Source organism: Poecilia latipinna, unplaced genomic scaffold (assembly GCF_001443285.1).
Source record: "Poecilia latipinna isolate Pla-1442-1.1 unplaced genomic scaffold, P_latipinna-1.0 Scaffold1976, whole genome shotgun sequence".
Taxonomy (NCBI): Eukaryota; Metazoa; Chordata; class Actinopteri; order Cyprinodontiformes; family Poeciliidae; genus Poecilia; species Poecilia latipinna.
The window spans coordinates 16,498-19,494 of record NW_015114592.1 but is presented as its reverse complement, the minus strand read 5'-3'; positions in this window follow the sequence as shown (position 1 = coordinate 19,494).

The following is a 2,997-nucleotide window of genomic DNA, read 5'->3' as shown; positions in this document are numbered from 1 at the left end:
CACCCACTGGGACCAGTTCACACACTGGGACCAGTTCACACACACTGGGACCAGTTCACACACACTGGGACCAGTTCACACACACTGGGACCAGTTCACCCTGACTGGGACCAGTTCACACACACTGGAACCAGTTCACACAGACTGGGACCAGTTCACACACTGGGACCAGTTCACACACTGGGACCAGTTCACCCTGACTGGGACCAGTTCACACACATTGGGACCAGTTCACCCACTGAGACCAGTTCACACACTGGGACCAGTTCACCCTGACTGGGACCAGTTCACACACACTGGAACCAGTTCACACAGACTGGGACCAGTTCACACACTGGGACCAGTTCATACACACTGGGACCAGTTCACACACTGGGACCAGTTCACCCACTGGGACCAGTTCACACACTGGGACCAGTTCACACACTGGGACCAGTTCACACACACTGGGACCAGTTCACCCAGACTGGGACCAGTCTCCTTTGGTTGTTCCAAGCAGGAAGTGACCTCAGCCTGCCACTTCCTGTTTGACAGATGGGGTGTTTTGGAACTGATGACATTCTGGAAACTGTTGTGGTTTATTGGATTTGAAGCTAATATTTAGCTGAATCTGCCATTAACCACTTTACTGAGTTACTAACGTCAGATTAAAGACTGAATCAAACAGTGAAGCTCCTTGTTTGCTTCTTTTTCCGTTTTGTCGTTATTGAATCATCCGGTTGGATGTGAAGGTCTGCGTTCAGACAGAGCAGTGGTTGAGACGTCTTATCAGATTATGATCATCTGAGTCTCTGTGATGTCAGAGTAAATCAGGATCAGGTCCGATGGAGAGATTACTCTGGTTGATCACTGGTGACGGGATCAGCAGAGCTGTCGCCTTTAAAGGCATTAAACATCCAGGAAATGTCGACTCTTCAGCAGGATTCAGCTTAAAAGGTCATGAAATGTGTTTATTGTTCTAATTGTCCTGCAGCAGGATTCCTGAATTTGGTCAGAACTTTATGACAATAAACATGTAAATAAAAGCCTTTCTCGGCCTGCTGCAGCAGACTCAGCTGATGTTGGCCCTCGTCGACGGATCAGGCTCACAAACCGTCCTTCTCTCTCATGCATCAGGTCCTGATGCTGAATTTGCAAGACTCTTATATAAATAATTAAAAGTTGAGCCCCTCCAGCTCCAGGTCTCATTTTAAGGTACACTCAGACTCTGGATGAAAGCCGATAAAAGCCTCCGTTGCCTGCAGGAGTTTCATCCTCGCTGCTGTTCATATTGAGCAGGAGGAACGCCGCCTGCCTCTGTTTGGCACGCACAAAGGAAAAGCTCCAGGCGGGACCAGAACCGTCACATGAAGCCTGAAAATTCCTGCTTTATCACAGCTTCAAGTCTTTAATGCAGCTTTTCTTTGCTTTTGTGGGTATTTCTCATATATAGGAATAAAAACTGCGTTTCTCTGAGCTCCTGAGGGATTCTGACCTCTACCTATATGAGTATTCTGGCTCTTCAGATGAATAAACTGAATTCATTTTTTTTCTAGCAGCTTAAAAAATGCACTTTTATACACAGAGACATCAAAGATAAGAAGTTTGAAGAACTTTGCCAACAGAAACCCTGGGGAAACATTTCTGCTTTGTTTACTGGTGAGAGAGGAGGACAGTCATGTGAGGAAGAGTCTTCAAAGGATTTATGAGACGAAGGATGGAGAAGGAGGAGGAGGAGAAGGAGGAGGAGGAGGAGGAGGAGGAGGAACGGCTCCTCTGGTCACATCCAGTGCAGCTACAGATCAGCATCATATGATCTGTGGTTGGTCTCTGGAGGATCTTCAGGTTTATACTGACAACAGTTCACATGTAGAGTTTGGATGAGGGTCTGAACAGAGCTGGTCCTGCTGGCATCGTGCAGAAGCTTCATATCTTTATGCCAGAGATGCTTCATCTGCATCCAAATGTTTACCAAGAGTTATGCTGAAATATGACCAGGATCCAGATGATTCTGACAGAAAAGGTCAGCAATCATAATTTTTTAGTAAATAAGTTTAATATTAGTTTTTATTACTTGTCGAAAAAAATATTAAATTTTACACATAAAACACTAAAACTGGAGCATCAAACCAATTCAGTCCAGCTTTATTTGTTTTACAGATTAAAACATTAAAATACTTCAAAATAAAATAAATTATTAATTCAACAAGACACAAAAACCAGCATGGCTTCAAAGAGAGAAAAGGAAACAGGAAATATAATAATAAACATGTTGGAGCCACCAGGCTGAAAAATACGACTGACACAGAGGTTCATGGGCGCTTCTGGAGATGTTGCAGTAAATGTTGCTGTAGATGTTCATGGTTCACTCAGCAGCAGGTTTTGGTTCCGATGTGGTTCTGCAGATCCTCAAACATTCCCACCCTGATCCTGCTGCTCTCTGAGGAGATTTATAGAGTGAAATTGAAAAGGTGATTCCAGATCAGGTGGAAAAACACAGTTTGATCCTCAACTCAACTTCTAGTTTCAGCTTTTCTCCACCTGTAGCCGATGAGCCGCATTCCCCTGAAAACCTGTAATTTCCTGACGGATCACATGAACAACCTCTCTAGATGTTCTGCTCTTCATTCCCTCTGCGTACGTCTGAAGTTCACTGCCTCCCATTTGTTGCTCAGTCTGCTCTCATTTCCGTTCCTGCATTGGTTTCCTGTTGACATTGTTCCTCTCCTCTCTGCTTCTAACAGTCAAACCATGAAAAGAAAGTATGAAGAAATACATCTGCAGGGTAATATTTACCTACTGGATATCAGGACAAACTCACGGCATCAGGAACCAGCAGGCAGGCAGGCAGGCAGACAGACAGACAGACAGGCAGACAGGCAGACAGGCAGACAGGCAGACAGACAGACAGACAGGCAGACAGACAGACAGACAGACAGACAGGCAGGCAGACAGACAGGCAGACAGGCAGACAGACAGGCAGACAGGCAGACAGGCAGACAGGCAGACAGACAGACA